The 13,782-nt window shown below is 43.3% G+C and overlaps 1 protein-coding gene across 17 annotated transcripts in view; it reads right to left on the bottom strand.

The window, feature by feature from the left end:
* Nucleotides 1–13,782, bottom strand: part of Pan3 (poly(A) specific ribonuclease subunit PAN3) — a 117,173-nt gene that overhangs the window by 100,871 nt on the left and 2,520 nt on the right.

The raw sequence follows: 13,782 nt of genomic DNA on the forward strand, positions 1-13,782 counted from the left end.
TGCGCTATGCTACACGCTGCGCTATGCTACACTCTGCGCTATGCATTTATGTGCTCCTCTTCGATCTAACACTAATCAACAGTCTTACCATTAAGTCTGTGTCACAGACAGTGTTCTACTCTGAGACTCTGACGAGGACAAGGGGAAAGCCTGGTGTTCTGAGCACCAATCTGAGACGAGAAAGTCACCTCAGTCTTACTACCTAGTGTCACCATCCCCCCCACTTCATGAATACTACAAGTATAATGAAAGAAAAGTAACTTTAAAAAAAATTAAAATTGGCACAACTGTACACAGTGGTCTACAGACCATGCCTGATCTAGACAATGACTTCTGAAACCACCATTACTACACAGAAAGACCCTGTCTCAAAAAAATTACTTAAAACCACCTCTAGATGTCTAAGTCCCCAACTCGCACACACACCCCTCCCTCAATTAAAATAAATTTTAAATTAACCACAAGAGCCAGCCAGACAGGACAGTGCACAAGCCGGGAGACCTGAGTTCAATACCCAAATTCCATGATGAAAGGAGCAAACATATGAGCCACACACATTCACATCCATGTTCAGGTCATGTTACAAGTGTCCCCTCCCACACATACAGCACACACTCACACATGGTTAAGTGACAGGAAGAAAATTAAGACCAGAGGAAAAAGAAGAATGCTATGAAACACTACTCCCTCCACTACTGGCCACTGCACACTCGAAGCTGTGGTAACTTGTAAATATCAAGTCCATCAAAAGCCACTTCCCCGGCTCTACAGGCAGTTAATGGCTGCTGGGGAAGAGACATTTTCTTCAGTGATGGAGTCACTAGTAATATGTCCATGTTGCTATAGCAGCCCTAATGAAAGCCATGCAGCCATTAGGGCAGAAAGGGGACTGGAGGAGCTAGTGGGAGAGATGGAGCCAGTAGGACAAAGGTGACAAAAAGGGCAGCTTGAGCATGACGGCAAGTAAACTCTGTGTGCACAACACAGCACAGTAAAACTCAGTGTGGAGTTAATAGGCCCCGACTGAAAAACTTTTCAAAGTTGGGCCAGGCATGGTGGTGCACACCCTTATTCCTAGTACTTGGAAGGGAGAGGCAGTTGGATCTCTGTGAATTCAAGGCCAGCCTGGTCTACAAGGCCAGTTCCAGGCCAGCCAGAGCTACATAGTGAAACCCTGTCTCAAAAGAGCAAACAAAAATAACTACTTTTCTTACAAATTAATTTTTTTTTTTGGTTCTTTTTTTCGGAGCTGGGGACCGAACCCAGGGCCTTGCGCTTCCTAGGCAAGCGCTCTACCACTGAGCTAAATCCCCAACCCCACAAATTAATTTTTTTCCAAAATAAAAGGATATAAAAAATGAAGGTGGTTAAATAATTCATCTTTCTGTGATATTATGACAGTTCTCTTTTGGCTGATTCCAGATCCTGGCAGTGTTCCTAAGACTTCTAACTTGCCAAGCAGCTGGGGATGCCAGATATAACTTTTGATCTAATATTGGATCTCTGACCCTGCTTTCTGACACAGTACTTCGAAATCTCAAAATGTCATATTCTAATGAAGTAAGTCTTGGGAAAAGGTATCACCAGTTATCACCAGCTAAGCCACTACTGCCAGAATGAACTGTCAGTTCCACCTCAGCGTTCCTCCAGGGAAGAGGAAAGAGCTACTGATTGCATTAATATCCATCATGCCCCTGACCTATGGGATTCGAGCAACTATCAAACTGAACCAGAAGAATGGCACCCCCAGAAGCTCGTCCGTCCGCCTTGCCTACCTCTCCATATAGCTGTGGATGTTATCCTTGATAGACAGGCCCGAGTTCTGTGAGCTGCACGGCAAATTCTCAAACCCAAATGATAGATAGGATCAATCCCCAAATTCGTAGCCAAGTCAGACAGAAGAAGAAATAACCCAGGGACCTGCTACTTGCAATATGTCTGCAGTGTGGGAGCAGAAGGAAGAGGTAACCTTGTAGGGACACAGATAGGTGTCATCATCACACCTCGTCCAAGGAAGTGTAGAGCTGGAGAGCAGCGGCTTTGGAGGCTGTGAGAACAGACCAAAAGCTGGCTATCTTCCCTTAGTACAATAACCATTTATAATATCAAGTGGGAGAGGAACACATCTTACAGCATGGTTATGCATACTTACATAAACACAGAAAGTCTGACTGAATAAACAGGCCAAGAACACCACCTAGTGTTGTGAACAAAGAGGTTGTTTCTTTTTCTGACTTTTCCACAAGGCAGCCAAGTTCTCATGCTAAGGATGACAGACTTGAGAGCACCATTGTGAAGCTCCTAACCCACGAGCCTTGGAACAGTGCTTCCCACCTTTCCCTAAGGGAGTAGAATGCAAGTCTGGGTAGCAGCAGCACAATTCCAGAGTCTTTGGGGGGTGGGGGGCTTTTAAAGACAAGGTTTCTCTGTGTGGTCCTGGCTGTCCTGGAACTCACTCTGTAACCTAGGCTGGCCTCCAACTCAAAAATACCCTCTTTCCCCCTCGGATGTTGGGATTAAAGGCATGCACCACCATACACTGGTATACATTTTTATTCCAAATGCTTTTCACTACAAATAGCTTATACCAATTTTTTTTTTAAATTACCAAATTTGGGCTGGAGAAATTCTCAGCAGTTAAGAGTACTTGTTGCTCTTGTAGGGGACCCTGATTCAGTTCCTAGAATCCACATGATGATTCACAGCCATGTTGAACTTCTGAACTCCTTAGGTACCAGGGTATGCATATAATGTATATACATATATGCAGGCAAAATACTCAAAAAGTAAAAATATATCTAAACTTTATCTTACATTCTAAATTCAATTTCCTCTACTTATTTTCTACAAGCCAAAACACCAGAACAATCAATCTTTAATGTGCCAGAATTCACATATACAGTGCTATCCCCTCGCAGTAGCATTTTCTTGTTTTAGAAAATTGCAGTTTAGAGATGAACAGAAGGGAATGCACACTATAAGCAGTTAGAGGAAAAGTACTAATCCGTGATGCCCCTATATGGATTACGTAGATAGATACTAACATGTTTAACTTAGTAAGAACAAAAACAACCCTACCTCAAAAGGTATCAGTTCGGGTTTGTATATTTAAATTAGGGGCAACAAATGCTACTGGCCAGATAAGATCTTTTCACTCCTCCAACCCTAGTTTTACCCTAAGTAATTTACAGTCCGCTTAAAGCCTTCTGTCTCCACAGAAGCCCAGTGCCATCTCTGCTTTTACTCCCCTGTGTACAGCACTGTGAATGCACCAGCAGACTCACATGTTAAGTCCCATCTGCCGTGTGTAGCCGTTAGGTCTAGGGTGGTGGTTTAGAAACCAGGGCTCTGTGGGGAGAGCACCCAGAGAACCTCTGAATACCCGAGGAGCTGCTCCTTCTTTAAGTACTGTTTGTCAGCTCACTATTTGGGACTTAAGCTCGTACAGTAGGCCCAAAGACCAGGCTAAGTTCAAAAGAGGGTCACTCTTGTGAACAAATTCTCCAGAGACCAAGTAAAACTAACTAACCTGTTTGTTTCCAAGAACTCAGGATGGGGAAGAAAAAAAAAACTGAATCCAATTTCAACACTTATATCTGATTAGGTCATTACCCAAAGAAAAGATAATCTCACGGTATTGATAGTAACGAATTAGATATTTTTCTATCACTGTTTCCTGGCTCTCACTGGGTAATTAACTTTGAAATGACCAATCTGTGCTCTGTTCTTTTGTTTCGGCTTTCTTCAGCCTCTATCTATAAAAGTCAAATTTCTACACATGGCCCATGAACACTTCTATTTCCTCAAATGAAGTGAGAATTCTGGAATTCTCAATTCTGGAACTGAGAATAAAATCAACTAAATGTTAAACCGAATTTTTCTAACATTGTCCTCCTATATCTCATTCACCAGGGAAAGCCACATCACTTTGAACAGAGAGCACTCCTCCCCAAAGCGCGAACCTGCTGGCACACTCAACTTCAACACCTCTGTCTCCAGAGCTATGAGTAATAAACTTGTTCTTTCTTTCACTACAGCTGCAGAAAAAGACTTGTTCAAAAACTAGTACTCAGAAATGGGGTGTCAATCAACAAAGGCCAAAAAATATGGAAGCAGCTTCAGAACTAAAGAATAAGCACAGGCTGGCCCATAAAAGGGGATTCTGGTGAAGGTCAGTCAATGGAAAGCCACAAGCAGAAGAGCCCCCGTCTTTCTAAAGGAACTGAATGCCGGTAGAAGGATGCCAGGGAGAAGGCTGGAGAGATGTGGAGAGACGGCTGAGCGTGGGAGAGCACTTTCTACTCCGCAGAGTCAGCTGTGGCTCTCAGCACAGATGTCGGCAGCTCACAACCAGCAGAGAATCCAATGCCCTCTCCTGGCCTCCACAATACCCACACACAGCTATGGATAAAGTAACAGTAGAGAGTGTTCTGGAGCGTTGATTTGGAAATCAGAAACAAGACTTAGGTAGGAAAGGGGAGAAGACAACATCCTTGTAAGGTGGTAAGGATGGAGCGCACCTGGGTCCCCAGCACCCAGGAGACCGAAGCAGGAAGTTTACGCAGGTTCCAGGCCAACCTGGCTATATATAGTTAAGACTCTGTCTCAAAAGCCACGTAAATAAAGTGACAAAGACTTGACAGAATTGTGTCTGTCTCCTAATGTCTCCTAAACTTTTAAGCAGAGAACTGCAATGTTTGATGACTGCAAACTCTACGTGTTTAAGATGCTAGATGGTTCATCGTAACTGTTCACAGGAAAATGTTTGGATAAACAAACATCCAAAGATAAAGTTTATAATCAAAAGGAAGAGAATTTAGAAAAGAAAAAGTCTGTATTTGGCCATTTGCAGGCAACAGCACTAAACAACCTTCGACATAATCAGCCTCTGCTGGAAGAATGGCCTTCAGAGTATTCCAGTTATCTCCCACCACAGAACCACAGTGTCACGGCCTTGGTGACAGAGGCCCAGAGATACCAGGACCTTAGGTCTCCTTGCCCTGGGCCACCTCAAGCCTCTGTCCATTTGCATCCTTGTGTAGTGTGCCCTGGCTATTACTCCATCATGGCTCAAGCTGTGGCTCAGCTGCCGCTGAGAAAGGAACAGCAGCAAACCTGGGTGGTATACAGGGGTGTGTAACTTCAGATAACTCAAGTGTGAACCTACAACTGAGTTTAATAGTCTTTCAAAGAGTTATAGTTTTAAAAAAACAGTAAAAAGGAGATTACTGAAAAAATCAACTTAAAAACAATTGAGTACTGATACAAACTTAATACACCAGTATTTCTGCTGAAAACTGAATGCTGGGGTACTCAGTTTTTCTAAAGATAATGATCACATCACAAAAAGCATTCTGACAACTGTAATGGTTAGTACTGTCAACTTGATAGACTATAGAATTGCCTGGGAGATGGGTCCCTAGACATGCTGATGGGAAGATTGTCATGACTGCATTGATCAATGTGGGGGAGGGGACTCATCTTTCTAATACTGGTATTATTTGCCTCTGCATGCATGTGCACTCATACAAATTCCAAATAGGTGCAGGTACCTACAGGACAGAAAAAGAGGGTTCGATCCCCTGTAGCTTGAGTTGTAGACAGACCGGGAAATGGGTCTCTGCAAGGGCAATGCGCAGTTTACACCCTTAACCTACAGAGAAGCTCTGTCTCCAGCTCCTGGTTGTAGTCAGGGAAATCCCATGCTGTCTGGGGTGACGAAAGTCAGCAGAGCTAAAACATGCACTCTTCCCTCTGTTTCTAAACTGCCATCACAATGTAGCCAGCTTTCACAAGATCACACAGCTCTGACTCCTCCCCCACATCAGGGTGGACTATAACCTAGAACTGTGAACCAAAAATAAACCTTTTCTCCATTAAGTTACTTTTGTCAAGAGTATTTTATCATAGCAATAGGGAAAAAAACTAAAACAATAGTTTATAAACATCTTTACATAAACTGAGCAGTGATGGCACAAGTCTTTAATCCCAGCACTTCAGAAGCAGAGGCAGAGCGATCTCTGAGCTCACAGCCAGTCTGGTATACAGAGCGAGTTCCAGGACAACCAGGGCTACCCAGAGAAACCCAGTCTTGAGAAGCAAAGTCAAACAAAAAAAGATGTTTGCATTAATCATGTAATTACTCAGCTGGAGTTGTGGCGCATGCCCTCTGTCACATTTGGCCTAAATGGCAAGCTCTAAAACAGCCAGTACCTCAGAGTGAGATTCTGTCTCCAAAAAATTTATTTCAACTCTTTTTTTTGTAGACAAAATGATATACCTACTATATCCTTTTTGTTAACATTTTTCTAGTTATTTGGTATTGGGAATTAAACCCAGGGCCTTGTACATTTTAAGCTCACACCATCACTGGAGTTCCCTGGAATGGTTAGCCAGTTGCCAACTGAACAAAAGCCTCTGAGCATGCATGTCTGGGGTTAATAACCTCAACGACCCTAATGAGGTTGGAAAACCTGCCCACAAAGGGTGGCACCACTCCCTCCACAGGCATTCTGGACTACATTTAAAAAAAAAAAAAAAGTCAAGCATCCATCACTCTCTGCTTCTTGATGCAAGGTGACTAAACGACTTCTAAGTTCCTGCTGCCTTGACTTCCCCACCATGATGACTGTACCGACTTAAAGTATGAGTTAAAGACCCCGATATGCTAAATAAATAAATAAACCCCTTCTTTTGTCACTTTCTAGTTTTAAGACCTTGAGCAAATAATTCTATTAAGGTTTTTTACTTCTAAAAAGGAGGCAATCTTAGCTCATGGGATCATCATCATTTAAGTTTTCAAAAATACCTGAATGATTTATCTTTTTAAAACCATGTACCTGAAGCCCTTACCAACAGCCTCCTACAAGATTTACACTGCTAGTTTTTCCAAGCTCTGGCAACAGGGACATTTCCTTACAAATTGCTGTACTGCTACAGAGCCTGCTAGTCACCACTTAAGGTCCTAGGCTAGACATACATTCCAGGGCCAGGACAATGTCAGCACACACAAAGCCCTCGCCTCTATTCCCCAGCAAAAGAAAAAAAGGGCAAAGCAAACACACACACGGTTTAAATAGCCATCATTTAAAAATACAGGTATACAGTGAAATGTTATGCAGTCATGAAGAAAAGGGTATATTTCTATGCAAATATGGGACAAATATGGGACAAAATACAAGCTAAACAATCAGATTAAAAAACTGAAAGTTCATCAGGCTCTCTGTATAGACTCATACCTGTGTGTACGAGTGTGCACTGACGTAAGGGCAATATAGACATGAATGATAACAGACAAATACAATGTTTGTGAATGGGAATAAAATGAACTAGGAAAAATCACAGTCATCTGGAAAGAGGGCTCTGAGAATTTAGGAAAGAAACAAACTTTTTCTCACTTGTATTCTTTATCCTCTAGATTTTTAGGGTTAGAGCCCTCCACCTTTTGTTAAAGGGCTTGCCTGGAATGCAGGAGGCCCAGGTTTAATTCCCAATACCACAAAAACCAGGTGTAGAGGGACACACACCTACAATTCAGCACTTAGAAGGTGGAAGTAGGTGGTTCAGAAGTTCAAGGTCTGCTACCTGCTACACAGTCAGTTCCACATCAGCGTGTGATTCAATACAAGACTCTCTCCAAAATAAACAAACAAAATTTTACACTTTTAATTCCTAAGCTATCATTCTGATCTTTAAAACCTAGATTCTTCTTATTCTGAATATATAGTAAAATATTTTTAGATCAATAGAAGCAATATTTTTTCTTTTAAAAAGGCAAGAAAGATATAACAAAGAGACATCAGACAGACAAGGGCTGGGGAATGTGGCTCAGCTGTATGGCGCATCATGCAGGAAGCCCTGCTTTCATCCCTGGCACTGCACAGTCCAGGCATAGCTAGTGGAACACACCTGTCACCAGCACTACATACAGTTTGTGAAAGCAAGAGGACCAGAAGTTCAAGGTCAGCCTTGGAAAGCTAACAGAAGAGGTCAGGATATGAGCTGGCTCCAAAGGTGAAGGGAGGGTCTTCCTGTAGAGGACTGTTACCTGCCTTCCAATGACACAGAATCGATGAGATCAGACCCTTAGCCACGCACCACTGTTCAGGCGCCGACCAGGCTTTCGTCGACGTTCGTCTTCTTAAACTCGAGTGTATGTAAAGCACTGCAGTGGTAAAGCGTTTAGGTTATGTGCCGCACACTCTCACTCTCCTATTTTACAGGAAGAGAACTGTATTTTCCCATGAGCAGCCCAGGTCACAACTGTTTTGTACGTCATACCACTAAAAAAATTTACAATCTTGGGATTCCCAGCCCAATACGAATTCCTGACACCAAAAGGAAACACAAGCACTAGGTTAAGTATTCCATCGTCCTGCACCCTGGCTTACTGAACTACTCTCTAAGACACCAAGGGCTGCAGAAATGCTCAGCCTGTCAAGCACCTGCCTGACGAGCACGAACCCATCACCCACGTAAGGAGCCAAATGAGGCCATTTGCACCTGTAATTCCAGTGTCACAGAGGGGGGACGGGTCCAGGTTCAGTTAGAGACCCTACCTCAAAAATACAGTAGGAGACACAAGTCTCCTAACACCTACAAAGGCGCCGCCACCGCCGGTGTACATTCACATCCCAATCCACCTGCAGCACCTGCTTCCACGATGAGAAACACCAGGGCTAAGACACTGCACGCTGAGTCAGGCTCCAAAGCTAGTAAGGAAGCCATCTGCCATACAGTTTACTTCCAAGTCATCACTGGTAAGCACATCAGCAGAAGTGAAAAGGAATTATGTTTTGATAAAACAAGCAGATCTTCTGGATTTCAAATAAAATCAAGCACATAAAGCATACACTGACAGACACATCTCGGCTAGGAAGCCTGAGCACCCTCTAGAGTAAAGCCATCTTGAAAAATCCAACTACTTGAAAATATAACCCCATCAATAATTTATTTGAACAGAAACCACACACCAACAGAAACATGACTATGAAAACCAAATGCCTTTAAATTCCTTCATAATAACCGCCCTGACTGTCAGAGCACGCTTACTGTTAGCACACTGCCCGGTCAGCAAACAGAGCAGAGCCTTCCTACACTACAGAACAACAACAAACAAAAGCTACCGCCCAGACAAGGGTGAGACATCATGGCAACTTAATGTACTAACGCCTTCCTGGCTCACTCTTGAAATGCCTGCAAAGTAAGGATAAAGGTTTTCCCTCACATTTCCAAGGTTATTTTAACCCTACATGAAACACTAACAAAATATTCCACTAAAGTGAAATACTAAAGATCCACGTATAAGTCACATCAAACAGGGAGGCAGGCAAAATGGAGAGAGTCTTGCCCATCAACTAGCCTATACCCCACACATGATAGCAATGCATTTTTAAAAACTCTGTATTTCCCTACTATATCTTGTGATATTATCAGCATTGACTAATTCAATTAAAATCAATACAGACATTTACATTCTAACCACCAGAATAGCTGCAATTATAAGACAATGGCAAACTGTGAAGAGAAGACAGAATAACCAGAATTCATAAACTTCCACAGGAGAAAGGCAGAGGGCCAGTGAGGCTGAATGCCTACCAACTCCAACCCTGGCTACTTAAGCAAGGAACTCTGCAAAATACACCTAGAATCCTTCTTATAATTAGATTTGTATTTGTATGTGTCTATGTCTGCACATACATATGTGTAAAAGGTGACGGAAGAGGCTGGAAATGGGCATAAGATCCCCGGAGCTGAATTCTAGGGGTTTGGAAGCTGCAGGCAAAGGTATGAGTGCTAGAAACTGAACTCCAGTCATCGAGATCAAGTGTTCCTAACCACTAAGCCATCTCTCCAGCACACATACATAACTGTTTTTCTTCACAGACAAAAAAATTAAACAAGTGCCCACCAACAGTACTAGAAAGCAAGCGACGCATGCGTACAGTGTAACATTCCTCAGAAATGAGCTAAGAAGCTCTTCCTACACAAAAGCAAGCAGCTCATCCATCCTGTTACCATGTCAAAAACTGGCCAACTTTGTCCTCTTCCGCCAGAAGAGAGCGGCAACAGAACAATGAACTCGGCTATCAGGCAGAAGTTTTTACACAAGCCACAAAGGAACTACATGACTGTCTTTTACCGCATGCAAGGTCTGAAAAGCGGAAAACAGAGAGAGAACGACCAATTAAAGGGGAAGCTAAGCAACAGGATTTAGGAAATCTGCAGCCTCACTCACCACCTAAAGGAATTAAGAGGACCGTTTAGGAGCCAGCCCTTCACCTTTCTACTCAGCACCAATGCACCAGCAACTTCACTGAGCACCACTGGTCAGCAATGCTTCCGTTCTTAATGTCAGTTAAGGCTGACACACCTTACTGCTGAGTACTCTAAACAGGAAAGGATCTGTAACACTAATACATACATACACACACACACACACACACACACACACACACACACACACACACCAACACTCTGGGAACGTTGGCAGGAAGACTGTAAATGTAAGAGCTGGAGGTTGGGGACATTGTTGAAATCCTTTGTCTTCTGGATATGACGCAGCCATGGAACTCATGAACTTGTTCTTGCCCAAGATAGAACCTGTCTACACTCCAGCAGGAATTGGGGAAGAGTTCATGAAGCCCCTCCCCTAGCCAAGGAGCTATTGGGGGAGCAGAAGTCATTTTTCCTCAGAGGTGTAGTCATTGGTAAATGGCCCATGCTCCAGTAAATAATCCCACACCAATGCTCTTACAGGCAGCCCTTGTGCAACTCAGTGTGTTATTTTTTAAGAAGCTAAAAAAAAAAACCTGAAAGTAGGAGGGGATATGCCAGGAAGAAGGGTCCCAAAGAAAATAGGAAGATAAAAGTTAAAAAAAAAATTTTTTTCAAAATACATTATAAACACATATGACACTGCCAAAGAATAGAGAATAGAAAGAAGAAAAGAGGACAGTGAGAATTCCGCTTAGGGCATTTACAGACCCCTGACATTATAGTCCTATCCCAGGACTGACCCAGAAGTCTAAGAAAGCAAAATTGTCCGGGTGCCCAGGTCAGACTGCCTTTTCAGGCTGGCTGCCAAATCACCTCAGGACTGTTCCCTGCTCCCAGCAGCTACTGCTCAAGCAAAGCCAAGTCCAGGAAGCATGACCCACAGCCAAGGAAACGGATACAGGATGTATGCCACTGACTGTCACATAATGTAAAATCTAAGGAGCCTTGACAAACACACAACTACATTTCAGAGAGCATCCTAGGCAGCCTGGGGGCCTCATAGTGGAGTTAGAGCCACACATTCACAGCCCCTACTCAGACAATAGCTGAGTAGTACCAACCTCTTAACATCACAAAACTGTAAAATTACCAGTGTCCAAGTCAAAATGGGAAAAGCCAAGGTAAGAGACTTAAAGAGTGCATAAAAGCCACAGGGATAGGGCTGCCTGAGGCTCTGGGGTCCAACTCCCAGCCCTCCATGAGCATAGGCTTAAAATTCTCCACCAGATGTGTACTTGCTTGAGACAAACTACCCCTTTTCCTATCTGCTCCTTTCTGGAATGCAAACATCTTACCCCGCACCTGTGTGACCACTCAACTCTGGAAGCATCAAACAATTTTACAGACTCTGAGATACAGAGGAACGTGCCTCAGAAATCATCACTCACCCACATCTGATCTAGATGCTGCTCTAGACTTCACCCGCATGTTTATAACGGAGGGACTTAACAGTCCTGTGACTACTGAGATGGAAGGAAGATATTGGGCATTATAAGGACAGCATCTGAGAGTTCAGAAGCCAAGTGCTTCCACTTGAATGTGACTCCCACCCCCAAAGTTCATGTGTTAAAAAATCCCCAGTGTAACAAAGGTGGAAAGGAAGGCCTAATAAGAGGTGATCCTGCCGGGCAGGATGATGTACCCCAGCATCTGTACTCAGGAGGCAGAGGCAGATGGATCTCTGTAAGTCAGAGGCCAGCGTGGTCCACAGAGAAGAGTTCCAGGACAGCTAGGGCTACACAGAGAAACCCTGTTTTAAAAAACAAAGAGGTAATTCTATCACAAGGTGTTCTCTCTCATGATTGGACTGATGTTACTGAAAGACAATATTTATCCCCAGATGAGACTCACAGCAGAAGCAGCCTGGACACTCTCTTGCTCCCACACTATACTCTTGTTCTTTCTGCTGAGGGTGGTACCCACAGCATGAAAGACCTTTCCATACAGGCCAGTACCTCCAGTAGACTTTTCAATCTCGGAAACAGATACTGTTCTTTTCCTTATGGCTTCCTGTAGCCCAGTAAGCCCCTAACTCTTGAAACAAAGGACGATCCTGAACTTTCTGAGCCTCCTGCCTCTACCAAGTGCTGGGATTATAGGGCTGCAACTGAAAAAAAAAAAAAAATACATATTTCCTTATTGGGGCAAGTGGGAATGCAGTTAGTCTGACATCAGAGGACTTGCAGAAGTTGGTTCTTTCCTGCTACCATGTGGGTCCTGAGGATTGAACTCAAGTTATAGGTTTGACAAATGCCTTTACCTTCGAAGCCATCTTGCCCGACCCCGAAATTCCTTTTTTTTTTAATTGTTCAATCTATGTTTTCTGTTATAGCAACACAAAATTGGATGATTCTAGTTTAAACAGGTACTTCAATTAAAAGTGTGTGTGTGTGTGTGTGAACATACAATTCCAGAGGCCAGAGGAGCATGAAATCGATCAAGTAGCATTCCTACTATGAAGAGACTGTCCAGTTACATTTAAGATTCACTTGAAGAATGCTCTAATAGCAGATCAGCAACTAACATAATCCAAGTGGCTCTAAATGGCAATATTTGGAATGTATATCTTAAAAGTTTAAGAACAGAGACAACAACTAAGTGTAAAAATTCAGAACAGCCATTAACTCAAGCCTATCACAGTGGAAAGGCCAATGACAAAGGAGGATGGTGGCCAATCACATTAAAGAAATGTCACAAGGCCAGACAGAATGACACATGCCTTTATTCCCAGCACTGGGGAGGCAGAGGCAGGCAGATCTCTGAGTTGCAGGACAGTCAATGCCCTGTCTCGAAAAACAGACAAACCAAAAAAGAGCCACAGGATCCCAGCTATTTAATCAGATATCAATGACAGTATTTAAATGTCCCTAGCATCTAAAGATTCTGTCTCTCAGTTGCTTTGTTTCTCAGAAAAGGATCACATCCCACCCCCCACCCGCCTGAGAGGCACCCCTAGGGTTTACTCCACCTAACATAGTCCCTTCAGCTCCTCCTTTTGCTTGGTTCCATTGTATCCTATCTTTCCAGTTCTTAGGTCGTACTAAGACCTTAGAAAGATCACATATTAAGGACCAGCATTGTTAAGTGTCCTTGTTTGGAAGGCACTTACTGTGCTGGTTAATTTTTGTTAGCTGGACACAAACCAGTCACACAGGCAAGGGAACCTCAGTTAAGAACTGCCTCTAGGGCTGGAGAGATGGCTCAGCAGTTAAGAGCACCCGACTACTCTTCCAGAGGTCCTGAGTTCAATTCCCAGCAACCACATGGTGGCTCACAACCATCTGTAAAGAGATCCGATGCCCTCTTCTGGTGTATCTGAAGACAGCTACAGTGTACTTATATATAATAAATGAATAAATCTTAAAAAAAAAAAAAAAGAACTGCCTCTAACAAACTGGTCTGTGCACATTTCTGTGAGCCATTTTCTTGATTGCCAACTGATGGAAGAGGGCCCAGTCCATTAATGGAAGTGCCACCCCTAGACAGGTGGCTCTGGGCTTAAGG

Source organism: Rattus norvegicus, chromosome 12 (genome assembly GCF_021556685.1).
Source record: "Rattus norvegicus strain SHRSP/BbbUtx chromosome 12, alternate assembly SHRSP_T2T, whole genome shotgun sequence".
Taxonomy (NCBI): domain Eukaryota; kingdom Metazoa; phylum Chordata; class Mammalia; order Rodentia; family Muridae; genus Rattus; species Rattus norvegicus.